This window comes from Cupressus sempervirens, chromosome 7, assembly GCF_028749045.1.
Source record: "Cupressus sempervirens isolate cs-2001-9-10 chromosome 7, ASM2874904v1, whole genome shotgun sequence".
NCBI classification, from domain to species: Eukaryota; Viridiplantae; Streptophyta; class Pinopsida; order Cupressales; family Cupressaceae; genus Cupressus; species Cupressus sempervirens.
In genome coordinates, this window is record NC_143124.1 from 385914300 (window position 1) to 385937640 (window position 23341).

A 23341-nucleotide genomic window follows, 5' to 3' on the forward strand; every position below is an offset into this window, starting at 1 on the left:
CCTATGGTCTCTATTCAGAATATATGATAATGAATTTCTGTTATTCAGAAGTCTATTAGTGTTTACCTATTAAGCAATATTACATTGGTGCGTTCTGAAAACTCTCTTCCTGTGAATTTGGTCTGGATGCAAGTTCCCAATAGGAGTCTAAGATCTTTTCCTTATCCTTAACTTTCCTTCTATCTTCTTGTATTTGTGTTTACTGTATTGTGAGAAAGGAAAGAGATGTATACACATGCCTCCCTATAATTGTTCGTTTTCCATTCTTTTTTTCTTTATTTTTATTTAATTCTCCTTTGATCTATATGCCTTCTATAATTACTGCAAGCCTTCTTATTGCTATGTATCCTCCGGTGATTATGTCCTCTCCTCTGAACGTGCTTACACTTTCTTATAAGCTCTTCTTTATTCATATTGAGTAGAATTCTTTGAGTGCTGCTCTCCTCCAAGTACTCCGTAAGGGATAAGATAGTGTTATACAAATCTCTCATGATCGTCCAAGAGAGAAATTGATTTTCTTTTTATATTTGTTATGATGAAGGGGTTCTTTCCAAGAGATACATCTCTTGTCTATTCCCCTTAACCCGTCTCTTAAATGATGTTTCAAATATATTTTAAATAGAATATTATTGTGCCCTTAGTTATTAGTTTGGGAAAATGCACGTCTTATGCACCTGTCCATTATTATGAATAATGAATCAGTTAGTATTTGCCAAGTCATGATACGGTTTTCTTATTGATCACTGATTTCTTTGATTAAGCCCTGATTGATATTAGACTTGATTTTTTATTATCTTTGGTGCTCGATATTATTACAATCTATGATGATGTTTGATGGAGCACATTTAGATTTTCCTTGCCTTTGCTTATTGGGAATTACTTGATTTCTCTACCTAACTGTACCAAAGATGGCCAATTTTGTCAACCCTCTATCGATTTTGTTATGATCACCTGACTAATTATATTCGATTTTAACTTCTATTTTTATTGATAGATTGGTAATTGTTATTCATGCTTGCCCCTTATTATAATATAGGTTTATTGACTATAGAGTCGTTCGTTGGACATATATTACATAGGTAAGAAATATTATTATTAATTATATTGTTTGTATATTGATAGCTATAGATTAGTAAGAAATATTATTAAATTCTCTTTTATATTATTTATTATCATTTCTTAATTTAGAAAATATATCTTGTTATTCTTGTAATTATATTAAGAATTCGATATTTTTATATTAAAATATGTTATTGTATTAATCTTATATTAAATTATATTAATCATATCATTGTTCTGATTGGGGACATTACATCCGAACACTTCATTGGATCATTTAATCGGTAGGACTGACAGACTGTGTGTACAAAGGACAGGGACGTAGTCAACACGAGTTAATGACTCAGGCTTACTAGGAATTCCTCATCACGATCATGATGCAATTTGGCAAGATTTCCCAAACCTTTCGAGCCAAGGAGAGAAACTCAATTAGATCAATGTATCGTGCGTGCGGCCCAGAACATCTAAGGGCATCACAAACTTGTTATTGCCTCAAACTTCCATGGCCTAGGAGGCCATAGTCCCTCTAAGAAGCTGGCCACAAAGGGGAACCTCTGCATAGCTAGTTAGTAGGCTAAGGTCTCGTTCGTTAATGAAATTAACCAGACAAATCGCTCCACCAAGATAGGTCATGCACCCCCACCCATAGAATCAAGAAAGAGCTCTCAATCTGTCAATCCTTACTATGCATGGACTTGGTAAGTTTCCCCGTGTTGAGTTAAATTAAGCCATAGGCTCTACTCCTAGTGGTGTCCTTTCGTCAATTCCTTTAGTTACAGCCTTGCAACCATACTCCCCTCGGAACCCAAACACTTTGATTTCTTAGAAGGTGCTTGTGGAGTCCTTAGAGAAACATCAGGTCGACATTGTTTATGGTTGAGACTAGGACGGTATTTGATCGTCTTCGAACCCCCAACTTTCGTTCTTGATCAATGAAAACATCCTTGGCAAATGCTTTCATAGTGGTTCATCTTCCATAAATCCAAAAATTTCACCCCTAATAATGAAATACAAATGCCCTTGATAATCCCTATTAAGCATTACTCCAATCTCAAAGGCTAAAGGAACAGGACCAGACTCCTATCACGTTATTCCATGGTAATGTATTTAGAGCGTAGACTTGCTTTGAGCACTCTAATTTTTTCAGAGTAACGGCACCGAAATTGTGACCCAACCAATTAAAGCCAAAAACACGTCATTAACAAAAGGGACTTGAGCCAGTGCACGCCAAGTAGACAAACTGACCATGACGACCCAAGGTCCAACTATGAGCTTTTTTAACTGCAACAACTTAAATTATGGCGACTGGCACCAGACTTGCCCTCTAATGGATCCTCATTAAGGGATTTAGATTGTACTCATTCCAGTTACCAGACTCAATGAGCCCAGTATTGTTATTTATTTTCACTACCTCCCCATGTTAGGATTGGGTAATTTGCGCACTTGCTGCCTTCCTTAGATGTGGTAGTCATTTCTTAAGCTTCCTCTCTGAGAATCAAACCCTAATTCTCCGTCACTCGTCATCACCATGGTATGCCTCTATCCTACCATCAAAAGTTGATAGGGCAGAAATTTGAACGAAGCGTCATCAACACAAAGGCCGTGCGATTTGTCGAGTTATCATTAATCACCAGAATAGCGGAGGAGCCTGCGATGACCTTTTATCTAATAAATGCATCCCTTCCAAGAGTCATAATTTGGTGAACATATTAGCTCTAGAATTACTTCGATTATTTGAGTAGTAAAGTACCATCAAAGAAAATATAATTGATTTAATTAGCCATTCGTAGGTTCACAGTCTGAAATAGTTCATACTTAGACATGCATTGCTTTATCTTTGAGACAACCATATGATTACTGACAAGATCGACCAGGTAGCTTCTAACAACAAGAGGACTGCCCAAGACTTGCTACAGCCAAGAGATGCTTGTTGCGATGGGAAACTGAGATTGTATGTGCTCTGCCATGCATCCAAACAAAATCCTACACAAGTATCAAGAGGGATGAACATAGCACAAGTGAGAGTTACAACGCTCAAGATTTCACAAAAGAAAAGCATCACATTGTTGATCGGAGAGAAGCAACAAGGAGACTCAGTTCACAGGCAGCTGGGAAGAATATCCCATTTATAACCCTTTACCCTTGATCTCGATGTTGCCCCTACTTGGAAAGAAGTCTTAGTCTATACAAGATGCGCCACACACTTAGCCACCTCAATTGTAAGGCCACTCAAAGACATCCATTTCCCAAGTATTTGCACCCTATACGCTTGTTGTGGTGCACTCAGAGGTGTAGAATAGGTGTGAGCATATTAATATAAGATTATTCCAAAAATATAGATAAAAATCTAATTTAAATATATACTTTAAATATATGCATATATTCAATCTTCTATATATATATATACAATAATCTATATTTTCAACAGATTATTTCCTTATCAATGTCACATATAATAATCTAAGGTGACCACAAATATAAATAAAAGTAATACTAATGATTAAAAAAATACTTATCTCATTATTTATAAATTTTCCTCTATATCGCTCATAACCCCATATCTCTTTTCCACATCCTTATTCGTAGCCATTCACCTTTCATCAGAGGTAGTTGTATTTGATTTATTTTCCTATTCGATCCTTATCTCTTCCCTTATGGTCAAATTGGTTCCATACGTTCTCTCTATTATAATAAATTTGACTTTATTAAAACCAATCTTATTAATCTTCTTGTTTGATTGCTATGGAAAATCTTTCTTTTTAGTGCTTTGTATATCCTCCCCTTTGCACTTAGTTTATGCAGTATTTAAACTATTCAAATTTCCTTCAAAGGGTCGGGGCCCTTGTCCTTTCATAATCAACACAAATCTCATTGCAGGTGGTGGTAAGTAATTCATTCTGCAGACCTTGGTGCTAACATGGGCCTTCCATCATTGTCAAACTGTACATTTACTTATCACTGTGATGGGAGGTCATGTGTCTTTTGGGGGGTCCTATTATCTGCTTCGAATGCCAATTAGAACAATATTTTTCCTTGTTTAGAGCTGCAAGACTTATCAAGCACCTTGTAGAAGGTTAGGCTTGCGTTTTTGTAATCCGTCTTATTCTCTAGCATCATCTTTGGCTTTCATATAATTCGATGTTTCAATTGATCTTATTTCTCCTTATGATTAATAGTAGGATTGGTTATTTCACTTCAAGTGTATCATTAATAAGATGGTAGCTTCAGGGTTACTATTTGATTGCCTTATTCTTCCAGTTAAAAAAACAGAAATCATTGCTTCCTTGTCTATTTATTTGCAGCCTACTCTGATACCATGTTAAGTTTAAGGATCGCTGCAAATGTATTAGCACTGCCTGTTTGTTATGTGTTTTCCAAAGGCAGTGATCTCTTATATTTATATTGAGAATAAATCAAGAAGAGACATGTCCCTTCATGGGACATGTCTATTCATTATTTGGCAATTAATATAATGGCAAAGATTAATTATAGTTATTATATATATATATATATAAAGTTTCCATGAATCATTATTATATTAATTTCTCTCCAATAATAATACTTTTATATATACACACACACACACACACACAATAGTATTGTCTCATAGGTTTTTTTAGACTGAAGCTACCAAACATCAAGAGGGTGCCTCATTTGATAGATGTTTTGTTTCATTTGGTGCTGTTAATTTCATATATGAGTGATCATTGCATTTGCAAATAGGGTTATCTACTGGGGTCAAGTTTTCCCCTGTGGCTGACATAAACCTAGGATAAATATTTGTTTGAGCCCTTGTTGATTTCTTCCCCTACACTACAATCCATCCTTCATTGTGCTCATTTTTGCTAGATCACTGCCAGGGAATTTTCAATGTATCTTTGTTGCTCTTTCATTGATGGTGTTTGGATGGGCTATTTTTGTGTTACCTGGTTGCATTGTCCAAGCCTAGAAAATATTTTTCCCTCTTTCCTCATGTAACTTTGCTAGTGCAGTGAAACTATTTGTGCAAATTACTGGTTTTACCTGTCCTTTTGTAAGATATGCCACTGGATCTGTTAGCCGCAGCAGTACTGCATTGACGAGGTTCGATGTTTTGCATTTTTGGTATTTGAGTAGAAAGCAGAGTTTTACGGTTTTTGTTCGTGTAAGTTTTTGTGTTCATATGTTTTGCATTACCTGCCATGTTTTCTTTTTTAATGAATATATACTTTAAATATGGTTTTTACGGAGTTTTTAAATTACTATATATGTAATTACTTTCTATTGAATGGTAGCATTGTTTTGATTGTATACATCACATTTGAAGATGAAGACCATATCTTTTTGCCACGTTCTTGTGATTATTAGTTTCTTCTGGTATTGTTGTATGGTATATTTTTGAACTTCGTTTACTTTGCGCAATCAAGTAGTTCCCTTTAGTAAACATTTTGGCATTGTTTCCTTATGAAGCATAGAGATTTAAATTGTGTGGGAAAATGGCGGTAGGTAGTGTAAATGAACCAACCCTACGAACAATTAGAAACCTCTGAATCCAATGAAGAAAATATAGTAGAGGAAGAGTTGGCACAAAACCTTATACTAGTGGGAAATTTCATCAAATTGTACGTTGTGGAGGAAGCCTTTCATTGAGGTGTCTTTGAGAGCAACATCCGGGAAAGGTTAAGGGTGAATGAAGATTTTTGAGCATCTCCTAGCAAGGTTGTTGGGATTGCTTGCACATAATCTAATAAACTGCCAAGACCTTCAGGAAGATGAGGCCAAGAATAGCATCGACAACAAATACACTTATGTGAGGAAAGGAACCAAAGCGAAGAGGAGTGTAACACAAGAAAATGTTGTACCTAAGACAATTTCAACAATTAATGCCTCTTTTGGCAAACAAAGATAGAAGAAGACATATTGTTAGTTGAAGCTGTTAAAGATGATTAAATTTATTTTAGATTAGAACTATGAGTGTCTTTTCAATTTGCAGAATATGATTATTACTAATCTCTGAACTTTCTTTGCAGGTTGTAATCAGAATATTGATTATCTCGATCTTTGTCAAATGTGTATGTGATGCCATATCAATATTGAAAAATACTGAATATTATTTTGCAAGTTTGAATCTGATATTGGTGTTACCCGATCTCGAAGAGGCAGAGCATTAATTGATTTCAATGTCTCCTTCTGTGGATCTGATCTGCATTAAGTATAAATAAATAAATATCCAATGTGGAAATGATCATCGATAATAATGCTCGATTGGGATCCTATATGAAACATGAAATGCTAATGATCTGCAAGTTATAATCTCTAAATGCAGATCACAAATATACTTGGAACACAATAGGATTCGATCAGTTATATGAGTAAGCATCAATTTCTAGAATTTATGTCAAATAGTGATATGAATATATGTATAATTAAATATGTACATGTGTGTGTGTGTGTGTGTGTGTGTGTGTGTATCAGTATTTACTGACATATATACACACAGACATACACACATATTATCAAACTGATCATCATTCGCGTATTTTACCAAAGCTACCATTTGTTCAACACTCCCTCTTAGCTCTGGAAGATGAAGATTTGACCAAGTAACTAATGATATCACCTTACCCATGATTATCAGAAGATATGTTATGCTTCTTAAGAGTGTCAAGTCACACGACATTCTTCATAACACATCTTAATTATGATGTGCTATGACAACTAAATTTTCTAAGCCTTAAATAATCTATATTTTATCGAATAAAGTAAGCTAGCTACCCATTTGTAGTTTCACTTGAAAAGAATTAACAAAAATATCGGATTAACTATATTCTCTTAACTACCGATAGAAAGATAAATTATCCTTAGAAGAACGATCAATTTAGATTTAACCAAATATATTACACATGAAAGTGAAATAATATATAACTGTAATATTATAACTACTATTTCATACAAACAGAAATGTAACTGCATAAGATATATAGATGAAACTGAAATAAGATACAAATGAAAGAAAATGATGAAATTCTAGCAAGGTTCAGATCACACCATATCTAGTGAAGTAGAATCTGATTAGTTTTGTACAAGTCTTGGCATTGGAGGAGAGGAGACCACTGTTAGAGGCTTAACCTCCCAATCATGGACCTAGTGTAATCCCCACTCATTCTCTACTGAGAATGGCCCTAATCTGCATGGGATAAGGCACGTGTACACCAGCTCGTTCTGCCAACTAAGCATCCTGGTGGTAGAGTTATCAACTACATAGCCGGCTAGACCACAAAACCCTCCTAAAAGACTATCCATCTGACTACGAGTTATCTTGACTTCTAGTGATCATAGCAACATCATTCACCACTAAACCTACCCTGACCAGGGATTTCAAGGACACTGTGTGCCTGATCACCCATCGCTCGACTTGACAGACCAGAGAATATCCTTTTCCCCACGATGAGTTGATTAGACCACTAGATTACCAATTTTCAGTTTGAAACTCTTTATAACTCTAATGCATTCTATATATTTTCTGCACATTGGTTATTCTATCTAATTCATGCGGACTACACCATTCATCTCAGCCATCCTTGGCTGTCCTTGATGATTCTCTGGTGTAATCTTCTAGCTTATATTATATTTTCTTAGTTGAAAAGAAAACTTTATTTTTTGCCTCAATACAAACTTAAAGAAAATAATGAAGGAATTATGATAACTACATGACTTGATAGCTTTTATTTCCAGCTGAGAGTAGACTTTCTCAATCTCAAAAACATATGATATTAATGTCACCGTATTGAAAAACATACTCCGTTTAATCAAATGATTCTTCATATCAGGATTCATAAACTTCAGAAGAATACAAATATTGAAATCAAATCTTATTATCAATGGCTGTAGATTCCTGACTTTAATGGTATAATAGTCCTATGGACTCATGTTTCCCTGTTTCTGATCCAATATGGCTACTTTGAGAAATAAAATAGGAACATAATTTCTAAATTTTTCTATGGAAATAACAAAGACATTGTAGGAAGTACGACTTGATAATAGAGACTGTGAAATGTGTTTCACTAGCTTGGATTGTCAATGCTCAACGATCTCTAACAAGGTTCTAATGACAACACCGTTTTGTGTATGTTGGCTCAATATGAACAATATGATTAGGGAGAGAACAAAATGGGTAGAATACTTGCAAATTATATGTCACTAAATCAAGAGTTGTGTGCGTGAACTTCCGCTCAACTGCATCTGCAAGGAATATAGATACAAGCTTAGTTACCAAATGGACAAAGGGAGTTACGTTTGCATGCAAAATAAAAAGGTGGTAGGGGATGTGTTGATTGTTACAACCTTGGTAACAATAAGAATAATGAAAAAGGCCGAAAATCAAAGGAAATTATAAGAGACCGATAGACTTTCTTGTTATAACTAATTCTGTCATGAAAAGAAAGAAAATAAAATCTTTGTCTTCAAATTACTATATTAATAATACACATATTATTTACGTATGTTCATACATGTTATTTATACATACATATTTGACATATTTCAAATATATGTATATGATGTGAGTATTATTAATATAATAATTTTAAGGCAAATATTTTATTTTCTTTCTTTTCTTACTTCTGACACATTTCTTGGTTTAGCCCATTCCTAGTTTGCTTTAATCTTGGTGGGGTCCCCTACGATTCCTTTCGCGGAGTTAATATGCCCTAAATACTGAATCTCCTTTTGATAGAAATAACATTTAGATAATTTCCCATACAACTTGTGCTCACAGAATCTCTGAAGAACTATTTCTAGATGCTTTTGAAGCTCTTCCTCATTTCGAGAATAGATAAGGATATCATGTATGAATACTGAAACAAATTTATCTAGATAATCTTGGAGTACACTATACATAAGATTCATAAATGCTACAGGGGCATTCTTTAATCTGAAAGGCAAATCTGTAAATTCATAATACGCATAGTGGGTTCTAAAGGTTGTTTAATGAATATCTTCTTCTCTGATACTTAGTTGGTGATACCCCGATCTAAGTTCTATCTTTGAAAACAGAGATGCTCCTCTCATTTGATCAAATAGATCATCAATCCAGAGAAGTGGATATCTATTCTTGATGTTGACTTTGTTAAGCATTCTATAATCTATACACAACCTCATGGTTCCATCCTTCCTTTTAACAAACAATATGTGGGCTCCCCAGGGAGAGACACTAGGGCGGATGAGTTTCTTATTTAATAATTCTTGTAACTGCACTTGCAACTCCATTACCTCTATGGTAGTCATCCTATAAGGCGCTCTAGATACGGGTTCTACTCTCGGCACCGGATCTATGGTAAAATCGAACACCCTCGAAGGAGGTAATCCATGTAGCTCTTTTGGAAACACATCTTGATAATTCCTAAGACAGGGATACGTTTGTACAAAAGATCCTTCTCTAATTTCCCCAAACTCAAGAATGTAATCATCGTGGTAAACCTTCTCCTGAACCTCATTTAGATCTTCTATTTTTACAACATAAATCTCACACCCTTTTCTTCTACATATTTTAAGTTGCACAGCTGATATTTGACAAGTTTTAACTTCATGTGGTATTCCATGAATAATCAAAGGGTTCCCATTGTCATCTAAGCATTCTACTGTTTTTTGCAAGACAATCCACTTTTGCCTTATTCTCGCTAAGCCAATTGATTCCCATGATAATATCATAAGACCTTAGAGGTGCTACATAGAGGTTAACCTCAGATGAAAAAGTTGGAAAGTCTACTTGAGCCTCAAACAAACATTGCTCTACCCGAGCCTTTAACTGGTTTGCATACTCAATAGTCCAAGGGTTTTCCATATGTCCAAGTTTTTGGGAAATCCACTTAACAACTTTGGAGATATAAAATACTCAATGGCTCTAGTATCATTTAATATAGAGATGGGTTTCCATATATCTTGGGGTTTTTATAGGGCCAAGTTGTTGGTTATCCAACGATGCATGAATTCTTTGTTGAAAGACGGTTTGCTGAGGTGGTAAGGGATGACACATTTGCTGATTAGATGTGCCTTTACTAGGACACTATTTGGCATAATGGTCTCCACCATAAATGAAATAGCCTCTTGCTGGTCCCTTCTTTTTATTCCCCTTGCTGCCATTATTATGCTGGAATTGCCCTTGTAATTCTTACTATTGTTTCCCTTGAACTTAGGTTTGCTGGTCTTGAAGTTCTTGAAGCTCTTTTTGTGAGCTGCTGGGTTAGAACTAGAGGAACTCCAGTTAGCCTTCCTTTTATTGTTTCGGATGGAATCATCCTTTTTTAATTTTTGGTCCTGTTCGATGGCCTTCTCAAGAGCCTCCTCCATGGTTCGGTGTGCTAATATATCTATGGCTCCCCTGATCTTGTTATTCAATCCCATGATGAACTTCTTGACCTTGAAATTTCTATCTTGTTGGCAAGTAGGGATACATTTCAGAAGTCAAGTGAACCTTTCCTAGTATTTGTTCACTATTAGGTCCCCTTGCTTAAAGGTTTTGAAAATCTAACACCTTCTGATCATAGAAGGATTGGGGTAATCTCCGATTCTCAAAGATAATGAGAAACTTGTCCTAAGTAATGTTGGTGGTCTTAAAATTCAGTTCCATCTTACTATTTTCCCACTAGGTAGCAGCTTCTCTTGTAAGTTGATAGATTCCCCAAACAACCTTTGAGGACTTAGCGAAACCCCTAATGTCAAAACACTTTTCCGTCTCAGTCAACCATGCCTTAGCGACATCCTTGAACTCAGATCCTGAAAACTTAGGGGTTTGTTTTTCTTTATGTAAGCAAATAATTCGCTGACTATTTGTTTCATCTTTTGAATCTCCAACTACGTTGGAGGTGGTCTATTCTCTTGTTCACTATGGCCATATGGTTCTAGCTCAGTTCTAGGGTGAGGTGAGGATTGTTGCCCTTGCCTAAGTTTAATTTGTTCTCTGTTCCATCTTTTCCATTGAGTTTGAGTGTCAAGTAGTACTTGCACAAGTTGGTCCATAGAACACTGTGAGTTAGTCTCCTTGGATATTTCATTTTGTACGTGATTGTTTTTTCATTGGTTGTCGTTGCTTTTGATCAAGTTTCTTGAAATAGAGTTGGTTTCATCCATTAGTTTTTTAAAAAACAATTTGCTAAAGAAATAACAAGAATGTGTAAATAAACAATCCCATTTACTTTCAAAGTTTTCTTTATTGATTTTTTATATTCAAATAGATAAAAACAATAGTTTCCTGTTCCAACTGCAACTATATTTATTACACAATTTACCCACTACTGTGAGTACAAAATTTTCAACATTGCTCCTTAAGGAAATCGTACACCCTATCCTTGTGTATCTTGTCCATTTCCTTGGGCTTATTTTGCCCGATATAAGATACATATACATCATAAGTGGATCAATTTGTTTTGAATTCCATATTTGATAATTTTGTTTCTCATGATTGCTTTCTTAGTAGGAGTCCATTTGACGCTTTCCTTCTTGATTCTGGTTAAGGCATGGGCTAATGTTTCATTATCTCTTGGTATGAACAAGAATGAGTAATCAAATTTAGGCATGTTCTTAATTATAAAGATATGAATTGGGTGAAGGGGTTTCTTTCGAGGTGTCATGCAGGTTCTCATTCTATTCTCAATCAAACATTTCTATTTCAGGTTTAAATCATGGTGAACCCAAGGTTTAATGTTGAACCTAGAGCTTTGATACCATATGTAACAACTAAACTTTCCAAGCCTTAAAAACTCTATATTTTATTGAGTAAAGTAAGCTAGCTACCCATTCACTTGGAAAGAATTAACAAAAAAATAATTGATTAACTACATTCTCTTACTACCAACAAAAAGATTAATTATCCTTAGAAGAATGATCAAGTTAGATTAACCAAATATATTACACACGAAAGTGAAATGATATATAATTGTAATATTATAACTACCATTTCATAGAAACAGAAAAGTAATTGCATAAGATGTATAGCTGAAACTGAAATAAGATGCGAATGAAAGAAATAGTGAAATTCTAGCAAGGTTCAGATCACACCATATCAAGTGAAGTAGCATCCAATCAAGTCTGTACAAGTCTTGGCATTGGAGGAGAGGAGAAGCATTGCCAGAGGCTTAACCTACCAAGTTCCCAACTATGGACGTAGTGTAATCCCCACTCATTCTGAACTGAGAATGGCCCTACCTTGCATGGGATAAGGCATGTGTACACCATTTCATCTTGCAACCTAAGCATCTTGGTGTTAGAGTTGTCAACTCCATAACTGACTAGACTGCAAAATCCTCCTAATAGACAATCTATCCGACAATGAGTTATCCTCATCTCTAGTGATCATAGCAGCATCATTTGCCACTTAACATATTTTGGCCAGGGATTTCAAGGAGACTATGTCCCTGATCACCCATTGCTCGACTTGATAGACCAGACAATACCCTTTTCCCCACCATGAGCTGACTAGACCACTAGATTACCAAACTTTAGTTTGAAACTCTTTATAACTTCAATGCATTCTTTTTATTTTCTGTAGGTTGGTTATTCTATCCAATTCATGTGGACTAACCATTCATTTCATCCATTCTTGGCTGTCCTTGAGGATTCTCTGGTGTAATCTTCTAGAAAACTTTATCTTCTGCCTTCATACAACCTTAAAGAAAATAATGAAGGAATTATGATGTCTACATGACTTGATAGCTTTTATCTCCAGCCGAGGGTAGACTTTCTCAATAACGGAAGCACATGATATCAATTTCACCATATTGAAAAGCATACTCGGTTTAATCAAATGATTCTTCATATCGGGACTCATAAACTTCAGAAGAATATAATATTGAAATCAAATCTTATTATCAATTCTTGGCTTTAACGGTATAACATACCCATGGTCTCACGTCTGCCAGTTTCTGATATGATTTGGTTACTTCAAGAAATAAGATAGGAACATAATTTCTAAACTCTGCAATGGAAATGACAAAGACATTACAGGAAGCACGACCTGATAGTAGAGATTGTGAAATGTGTTTCACTAGCTTGGATTGCCAATGCTCAGCGATCTACAATGAGGTTCTAACGGCAACACCATTATGTGTATGCTGGCAGAATATGAACAATATGATTTTGGAGAGAATAAAATTGGTAGAATACTTGCAGATTATATGTCACCAAATCAAGAGCTGTGTGTGTGAACCTCTGCTCAACTGCATCCACAAGGAATATAGATACAAGCTTGGCTACCAAATGGACAGAGAGTTACGTTTGCATGCGAAATAACAAGGTGGCAAGGCATGAGTTGATTGTTACAATCTTGGCAACAATAAGAATAATGAAAAAGGCTGAAAATCAAAGGAAATTATAAGAGGCCTGTTGGGGTTCTAAATTTTGGCAAAATTTAAAGCCCCATATAAGGAAAAAATCTTATTTGCAGCCCTTGGAATCATATGCCAAAATAGAAAAATCTTCATGTCATCATGTTTGTCACTTACTTTATCCTTCAGAAACATCTTCATGAAATCCTTATAGTGCCTCTAATCATTATGAAGGTTCCTTAAGACCAAGGAAGAACATGTTATGAATGTGACAGTAAAGAGGAACACGAAAACTGCTTGAATTCAAGGAACAGGGCCCTTAAAACTGTTTTGGCATGACCATTCTTCTATGGCTATTTCTAGTAATTGGGAGACTCCTATTAAGCCATCTCCAGATTTTTGGATTGTATGATGCAGTCCTTGTTAATCAGGAAAACTCTTTCCTACAGTGCATGGCTTACACTATTGCGATGATATCAGATTTTGATAAATATGCTAATGATTTTATTTCAAGATCCTTGGAGCTGTCAAAGCTGGGCCATGCTGCAAACTTTTCAGTCAATCTTAAATTCTTTTCGAAGGGCTATTGTTGAGCATGAGATTGTCCCTAATCCCGCTGCATCAAGATCAATCACTGTTACAATTCATGAGAACGTTCATATTATGAAGGATGAATTCAATTAGCATACATTTTAAAAACATGATTCTTGGTGTCAAGTTTCTTTCTTTTAGCACTTTTTTTTGGTCCTCTTGATAGCAATATCTGTGAACATATCGGAGAAATGCTTTAATATAAATGACCAGGTTCGGGAGTCTGTTTCAGGGTCCCGGAGATTGTGCTTCAATCCCGTGACTTGTGTAATATATCTGAAAATTGAAGAAGACGAATCAATATTGTGATTCATTGATCAATGACAATACGAGAAGATATGTTCTGTAGAAAGCAAGGAGGGCCAAGATATTCAAAAGACATCGAATCTTTGCAATTATGAGACTCAAATTAGTAACAGTGATTTTGATATCTGCAGTCAAAACATGGATTAATAGCATATTGATTTCAACTTTTATACAGAGCTCACTTGGTGATGAATTTTTGTATTGACTAATTTCTAAAACACGCTATTTTCCTCTCCATGTAAACTGTAGACCGAGATTTATCATATCTATTATGCACTGAAATTTTATTCAGAATAGGTCTTCATCATACACGATCACATAATTTCTCGCATATGACAGATCAGCACAGAATCCTTGATCTAGTTATGGTTGCCTTGAGAGAGTCTGGATTTTATTGTGAAAGCTGAATTCTTTGTTTTTATTCCACCAAGAATGGACAAGGAAGTATTATTTCCATAGATGCAGTCTATGTGAAATCTGGAACAGGCCAAGCAACTGCAATGATTTGCAATATCCACCGTCAATTTTATTCACAAGAAATTGCCTTCGTCCGGTACATGAGAAAGGAACTAACGACACCATAGACACCACCTGCACAAATATATGCTGTGCCATTAAAGAGAATGGAAGTATTTGCGATGATGCTCCACTTAAAATAGGATGTTGATGCTATTTTATGTACCAAGAAGACAAAGGCAAATACATGCCACCTGATCCCGCCCAAGCTCATGCATTCACGATGGAGGTTAAGTGCTAGAGAGAGAACTCTTACGAAGCATAAGATTCATAACAAGTTAAAAAAAGAAAAATCAATTATTGTGGTGCTGTTCACTTGCAGAAGGAGTCTGAAAGATGGCCCTAAATTTCACAATCCCATTCTTAGTGATAATCGCCAAATCAAGAATGCATAATGTCGTGGAGTGAAGATGAAAGATGTCTTTGACAGCGATATCAGTGCATGGAGAATATAGATGGATAGAAGAGGTATTGATTGCTGACTGAGGCGCTGGAGGAAGCACCCAAACATACGTACTTCTCATCCAATTGTTTCAGCGAGCCTATCCAAAGCACAGGTGACAGAGAATTATATTTGAAAGAGTTACGATAGCCATCTTGTGAATTGCCGGATGATGACTTAGTGGGAGATATGATTAGAGAGGAGGTATTGCTGATTTATGAGAAGCTGCTAGTGATTCTGAAAAAGAAATGAATCAATGCAAACGATGGAATTCAGAAAGAGGAAGAATAATTGGAGGTTTTTACGGCAATTTTATACAACAATTAAAATAAAATTATAGAATAATAAAATAAGAGATTTAAATTTATTTGGAAGATTACAGCAAAAGCTATGATAATTTAAAAGAAAAGGTGTGGTTATAAGATAATTAATTAAAGTTAAAAGGTGCAATATTTGTAAAAGATGCCCCTCTTGGTAAAAAAGACAACTATTTGAGATAAAATGATATATAAAAAAAGACATATTCGATAAGAAGTAAAAGAAAACTATTAGAAGGTGAGGAGTGAATGAGAGCTAAAAGGAGAAAAAAGGGGGAATAAAATATTATTTACAATTTGGATGTGTAAATTATTGTAAATAAGTAAAGATTATTTGTGATCATTTCATAAATTTAATGCAAGAGCCATGTTTCACTTATTTGTCTAAAAAATTGAATTTCACATATTTTGTTCGGATTTGTCCTTTGTGATTATTGTTTTTTAATCAATTGCTACAAAAATTGAAAATTTGATTCCGATATAAGTCTTTAATCATCAAAATTTGCATATGAGATATTGTCTATGGGAATTTTGTCTAATTGGTTTTCCGAAGAAATTAAATTCAATTAGACTAGGAGTTGTGTGAACGTTTACTTGCCTAGGTGTAGCGGACCCTGAATTGCAGGGGAACCAAGGAGTATTCCCATTAGTTGGCCAGAACTGATTGTGGAATCCTGTCGGAGAATTGGCAAAGCTCTTGGATTTCCAATTTGTGGTTTTGGGAATCAACAAGGCCAATAGACTTTCTTGTTTTAACTTATTTTGTCATGAAAAGAAAGAAAATAAAATCTTTTCCTTCAAATTATTATATTAATAATACTCACATTATTTACGTATGTTTATACTGTTATTTATACATACATATTTGTCATATTTCAAATATACGTATATATACATATATGTTGTAGTTCAAATATACATATACGTACATGTACGTTATATTTAAATATACGCATACATAATATATGTAACATATACAAATGTACATAAGCATTATAGATACTATTAATATAATAAGTTGTAACTGTCATCACAAGAAAGATGCAGAGCATTCACAACCCAAATCAAAGGTAATAGTTTTTATTTCGCTTAGTGTCCACATGAATATATTTATATGTGGCAACTTGGCATTATCTAGTCTGTTGCAATCTACGTTTCCTTGACCAAGGCGGTTTAGACGAATACTTGATAACGTAGTGGCAGGTTGGTGCTTGTGCCCTATTCTTCTCAGCCAGTGCTTTGCCCCCTTCACCACACGTGCAAGGAGGAATAACATGGCAAAAGCATATTTCCAAATCATACAAGTGCAATCAAAGTTACCATAACAAATAACCATGTTAATTAACTATTTCCAATTCATATAAGATCATAATGAATAACCAATTTAACCAATCATTTCCAATTCACTTGAAAACTCAACAGCTATATATAACATTTTAAATTTAGACAAAATATGGGATGTAACATGCACACTGACATCAATTCTCATGATGTCTACCATAATAGATCATGGTATATCCACAGATACACTTATCCACCATGATTATCTCATAAGGATCATAATGATCTTCAACTAATATCAAGTCTCAAGATAGCTATCAAAATGTCCAAGAGATACTAACTATCATGAGATGTCCATGAATATCAAGTCACATAATATCCATCATGATAGTGTGACTAATCATTGTAAATTCATCACCTTACAATGTCAAATACAAGTGTACATTATTAGAAAGATCATCACCTTTCAATAATGTGCACAGGGGGCCCATATAGTCATGGAGTCACACACATGACAAAAGAATTTACATATTAAGCATGTTTTAAATGTATTAGTACAAATAAACATTTTGAGACTAAATCTCAAAAAATAACTTACATTTCAACCATACCAAGTTTCTTCCTAAAGTGTTCAACATTCACTTTGGAGAGAGGCTTGGTGAGAATGTTTGCCATTTGATCGCTTGTACTAATATACTCCAACTAGATCACATTCCTTTCTACCATGTCTCACACATAGTGGTAAGGAATCTCTATATATTTTGATATGTCATGGAACGTTGGATTCATTGAAAGCTTAATATGACTTTGATTGTCATAGTGGATGATAGTAGGATTTAGGGGCTCATCGAATAATCCCACAAGCAATTTCCAGAGCCATACTATTTCTCTTGCTCCCATAGAGGCTGCAATGTATTCGACCTTGTTGAGTTTTGTGCCACGGAAGACAATTTCCTACTGATCCAAGAGATCATTATCAATCCTTAACTGAAGCAGCATCCTGATGTGCTTTTTCAATCGGTTACACTTCTGGCCCGATCTAAATTAGAGTATCCATATAGATTTAGGTCTATTTTTGTATTTAAGACCATATCCAATAGTACTTTGAAGGTATCTCAATATATGCTTTGCAACAATAAGGTGTATTTCCTTTGGTTCATACATAAACTAGCTTAGAGCATTCACTGCATAGCGAACATCCAATCTAGTGTTAACCAAGTATGTCGATGATCCAATTATTTGTCTATAGAGAGTAGGGTCTACAAATTTTGACTCTCTTGTTGCTTCCTTCAATTTGTGTGTGTTAGTTTCCATAAATGTAGACATGGGTCTATGTCCAACATCCCAAATCTCTTCAGAATATCAATAGTATACTTTCCTTGATTGAGAATGATACCATTTGATTTCTGCTAGATTTGCAACCCAAGAAAGTAATGTAAAATGTCCAAGTTTTTCATATCAAATTCTGAGGCTAGGTCCTTACATTGAGTAATAAGGTGATCTTTTCTTGTGATTACTAGGCCATCAACATGTAAAATAAGTATTAACATATCACCATTAATTACTCTAAAATAGAGATTTTTGATCTGCATCATTCTTGGAAAATCCTAGTCACATAAGATAGCGATCATTCCTTTCATACCAGGCTCTAGGGGCTTGTTTGAGTCTATACAGGGCTTTCTTCATTTTGCATACATTTGAATTTGCATTATATAACACACATCTTTTAGGTTGTTCTAAATAGACTTCCTCTTCAATGGTTCCATTCAAGAATGCAGGTTTTTACATCCATTTGATGGATCTTCCATCCTTTAGCTGCTACAATAGCTATTACTGCTCTAACATAGGTGTACCGAGCAACCTGTGCAAATGTCTCTTCATAATCAATACCCTCCTTATCTGAGAAACCTCAGGCAACAAAATAAGCTTTATGTCTCTCTATACTGCCGTCAGCAACATGTTTCATTTTGAAGAGCCATTTGGAAGAGACAATAGATTTCTCTTTTGATCTTGGTACTATGTCCCATACATCATTTTTCAAAATGGTTTGATGCTCTTCCATCATAGCATCTTTCCATACTTGATGCTTGAGAGCTTCTATAATACTAGTTGGTTTTGAACTAATGATCTCACTCATTAAGGCAACATAGTTGGAGAATCTGTTGGGTCTCTTACTTTCTCTAAAAGTTCCTTTAGGTGCTGAATAATTCTCAACTTCCCCAATTGTCTTTTTGGCCCAGAGTGGTCTCTTTTTGTTGTTGTTATTAGGATCCTCATCTGGAGTTGTCTGATTTTCATTTATGGTTTCTTCCCAAGACTTTGTCTCAATCTCAGGGAGAGGATCTTATTCCATGTCTTGAGGGGAATCTTGAATTTCTATCTCATGAGAACTCTTTGATCTTTTGAAAGCAATGTCTTCCTCAAATATGACATCTCTGTTGAGTTCAATTTGTTTCTCTCTAGGTATGTATATTCTATAGGCTTTTGAGGTTTCACTATAGGCCACAAATATCCCTTTCTTTCTAGTGGGTTCTAATTTAGACCTCATTTCTTTAGGCACATGAATGTAGATAGAACGACCAAAGATCCTTAAGTGACTTATATCAAGTTTTACACCGTTGAATGCTTCTTTAGGAGTTTTTTATGTAGCTATGAGTGATGACATCTATTTTGAATGTAGACAACTTTCCTAGAGGCTTCTGCCCAAAATGAAGTTTCTATGTTTTGATGTTACAACATTGCTCTACCTGCTTCTATAATAGTTCTATTCTTCCTCTAAGTAACATCGTTTTGTTGTGGATTGTAATGTATAGTGAACCCCTCTTAATCCCAACATTTCTACAAAACTCCTTAAAACTTTCTGAGGTATTCCTTCCCATTATCTGTTCTTAGTACTTTGATTTTCTTCCCGGTCTGATTTTCTATAAGAGCATTGAATTACTTAAACCTTTTAAGGAAATCGTCAGACTCTTTACGCTTACGAAAATATATTCATGTCTTTCTAGAAAAATCATCTACAAAGATTACTTAGTATAAGAAACCTCCCATGGAGGGTACAATGAATCCATATACATTAGAATGAACTAGTTCTAATGCATTTTGGTTTCACTAAAACTATTTTGGAAGGTTCCCTTTGTATTCTTTCCTAGGCCACACCCTTTGTATGCTCCTTCATGAATTTGTTTTAGTTTGGGCAACCTTGTCACCAATTATTGAAGGTAGGGCACGGAAATGAATATGTCCTAATCTTCAATGCGAAATTTCATTTGAGTCAGAGGTCTCATGAATAAGGGCTTGATTTATGTTTGTGCAAAGTTTGTAAAGATATCCTTGTCTTATACCAATAATTTGTGCTTTCTTTATGGTGGAGTTCTTTGGCCATGCCAAAACTTTTCCATCCATAAAGGTAACCCTATATCTGTTGTCTTCAAGAGAAAAAATGGATACTAGGTTCCACTTTATTCTTGACACAAACAATACTTGAGTGAGTTGTAGAGATATGCCAGACTTTAAATTTATGGTGCAAGTTCCAACCCTTTTTACTAGATATGCAGAATCATTCCCAATAGTTACTTCTTTGTCAGATTCTTCTACCATAGTATCTAAGTGTTCTCTAAATCGTGTGATGTGTCTTGATGAACCACTATCTATCACCCAAGTATTGAATTTGTGTAATGAGCCGTAATTAGTCCATTGAATATATATTTAGTAGTTCAAAATATACTAAATTCTAATCAACAATTAACTCCTTGCCTAAATAAGTTATGAAAAAATTCATTTGAATATAATATTATCAACGATATTAGTTGAATGTTATTATTAATCATCAATATATAAAAAATAATAATTATTTAACCTATAAATAAATGTTCAATATGTATAGTGATAACACCAAATAATAAATATTTAATTTACAAAGCAATTAATTATACTAACTAAAAACCTCATACGTACTCGATCATCTCTAATGGAAAATAATTAATACCTATTGAGTGCTGAATTGCATATTACTCATTTGCTTGAAATATACCGATTGAGGGAAGGGTCATGACCCACGATAATAGTATAAAACAATGTTTTGAGAGGGAGTATTAAAACAGGAAGAAAATATCCCTTAAGTAGGCCAAAAAGGAGAGAGTCTAACTAAGTCATAAGGATGACAAAATAGAAAAAAAGCAGCCATGAATATATAAATATAAAACTCACTTCTAAAAGGTCCCACTAAGATAAGAGAAGATTCAAAATTAAAGAAATACAAATAAAGAAATAAATCTGCATTTTTTGTGGGAAAACATTGGCAAGACAAATACCTTCTTTGAAATGTATGAATAGGGAGCCATGGGAGGGGAATATAAGGTAAGAAAATGTATGGTATATTATATGTTATTTTATTTTTATAAATATTATATAATTTTATTTATTAAAGGATTATATATATATATATATATATATATATATATATATATATATATTTGCATTTCTTTATCTATAATTGTATTAGAAATACATTTATTCAAAATAATATTTAATAATTGATATCATCTTTGTGAAAGAGTTAGTTGATATAATTCTTTATGATTCTAAGTAACTGATCAAACCTCATAGTGCCAGTGTAGGAAGTGAGATCCTCGTATGAATGGCTATCGTGCTATTGTGAGAGATGAGTAACTCTGCATGAATGGTTAGATGAGAAATGGATAGTACTATGTCAGTTCATTGGACTGACACCATGGAGATTAATGGACTCGAAGCATGATGTATGTGAGATGTTAAGATCTCCATTTGACTGCCATGGCTGAGAACTACTACATAATCTCCCTATGCCAGAATTTTCTGATGATGTCAACATATGCATATGTGATTGGCCTTGGATAGAGGATGTCCCGTCCAAGAAGAATCTTAAGGGGTCCACTCTCGTGAAGACGACGTGGTAGCTATGAATTAGGAAACCCGATCTAGAGACATTCTTAAGATTGCGGATTAAGAAAGAGGGTAGAATAGTGTAGTAAGATTTATTATCGTTTAAGTTCTAACATTTATTTTGCAAGTATAACTTGTCCCTAACGAATCCTAATAGTGGGGACATTACAATTTGTTTGATACTTGGCTTGATAATGCTGAGTAGAAGACAAATTTCTTAGAATCAGGTTCTATATTTGTCTATCCAACTTTAGCAAAGGATGCTTGTTGTTTTGTTCTATCGGGGAACTTGATTGTATCGTGTCCATAATAATCACATTTGAAACATTGTATTTGGGAAATGTCTTTCCTCTTCTTCGACGATCCCTTTCCATAAGTATTCTTCTTTCTTTTGAAAATTTTCTTTTTACCTTTCTTATGAGAATTTATGTTTAATACATGAATATTCTCGTGGGTTTCTGATTGTTTTCTCTAGTCATTAGTCTAAATTCTTCTTGTAAGCAATCTATTCTCAATCTATCAAATTTGGGGAGCCTTGACTTTGCACTTATTCCTTGAATAAATAACTCCCATGAAGATGGTAGGCCACCTAGAGCTATTAATGTCAACTCTTTACTATCAATTTGACTTCCAGCTGTTGAGAGTTGATCTCTTAGTTTTGTGATTCTCATGAAATATGTAGTGATTGATTCTCCCTTGTTCAGTTTTACATGATTAAGTTGTCTCTTTAGAGCAAGGATTCTAAAGGTGTTGTTTATTTCAAATGTGCTTTCAAGGGATTTAAGCATTAGATATGCAGTATCTTTTTTTGATTAGATAAGTACTATATGATCCCTAACTGTATCTACTGTAAGTTTCATAGCATTTTTGTTGTTCTTGATCCATTGAGTTTTCTTAAGATCATTCTTTGGTTCTGGTTTGTTTTCTTTCACAAATGAGTCTAATTTATTTTCTTTCAATATCATTATGATTCTAAATTTCCATGATGTAAAATTGGTTGCACCTTCAAGACGATTCTCAAATCTGATTACGCTTGACATTATGAAGAATGGAATGTGATTTAAATTTCAAGATTGATAATATTTGAGTTTTGAATAGTCTGATCTCTCAAATTTAATCGGATCTTCCTTAGCAAGGCTCTTATACCATGTTAAAGATGATTAAATTTATTTCAAATTAGAACTATGAATGTCTTTTCAATTTTTAGAATATGATGATTACTAATCTCTGAACTTTCTTTGCAGGTTGTAATCAGATTATTGATAATCTTTATCATTGTCAAATGGGTATGTGATGCCAAATCAATATTGAGAAATACTAAATATAATTTTGCAAGTCTGAATCTGATATTGGTGATACTCGATCTCCAACAGACAGAGCATCAATTGATTTCATTGTCTCCTTTTGTAGATCGGATCTGCATTAATTATACATGGAAGAGACACATCCCATGAGCAAACATGTCTCCACAAGGCGGAGGCATGTCCGTTCATGGGATGCCTCATGAATATGTTCTTTCATCTCAATTAGACACTCGATCTCTAATCAGGATTTATTATTACGATAATAGATAATCGTCTATTATTAGTTAATGGTAATCTATTGTAAAT

General features: G+C 34.4%; 1 protein-coding gene and 1 pseudogene across 2 annotated transcripts in view; one reads left to right on the forward strand and one right to left on the reverse strand.

Moving 5' to 3' along the window:
- Positions 1-23341, forward strand: part of LOC149547103 (nodulin MtN21 /EamA-like transporter family protein) — a 129429-nt gene that overhangs the window by 20750 nt on the left and 85338 nt on the right. The gene's annotated exons all lie outside the window — the stretch shown is intronic.
- LOC149547106 (18S ribosomal RNA) lies at positions 1225-2936 on the reverse strand (annotated as a pseudogene).